The sequence below is a fragment of the Myotis brandtii genome, unplaced genomic scaffold, assembly GCF_000412655.1.
Source record: "Myotis brandtii unplaced genomic scaffold, ASM41265v1 scaffold441, whole genome shotgun sequence".
In the NCBI taxonomy this organism is placed as follows: domain Eukaryota; kingdom Metazoa; phylum Chordata; class Mammalia; order Chiroptera; family Vespertilionidae; genus Myotis; species Myotis brandtii.
This window is the reverse complement of record NW_005366873.1, coordinates 2,434,683-2,435,018: the sequence shown is the minus strand read 5'-3', so window position 1 is coordinate 2,435,018 and position 336 is coordinate 2,434,683. Positions and strand designations below refer to the sequence as shown.

Below are 336 nucleotides of genomic sequence, written 5' to 3'. Positions count from 1 at the left end.
GCTTCTCTCCTCCTACCTGCCCTTCCCAAACATAAAAATGCCGGTCCTTTGTTTTTCTACAACTGCCCATTTCTAAAAAGCATACCTTTTATTAGCCCAATTCATCATCATCCAGCTAATTTATTAGATTTCCCTGATGACTTCCTAATGAAATTCCTAATGAATCAGGCCTGATGTAATCTGCATAAAATATTCAGGTGCTGGCCTGGCAGTTTAGAGCTTTCTGATAAAGTTCACACTCCCAGGCAGGCCAGGAGTGGGGCTTTTCACCCACCTCTCTGCAAAGGATTGTGGCATGCCCAGGGCCCCCGGGCTGCTGGCTGGAGGGGGCAGGGA

The 336-nt window shown here is 47.6% G+C and overlaps 1 protein-coding gene across 16 annotated transcripts in view; it reads left to right on the top strand.

Moving 5' to 3' along the window:
• Positions 1-336, top strand: part of TCF7L2 (transcription factor 7-like 2 (T-cell specific, HMG-box)) — a 186,705-nt gene that overhangs the window by 158,735 nt on the left and 27,634 nt on the right. The window lies entirely within an intron of this gene.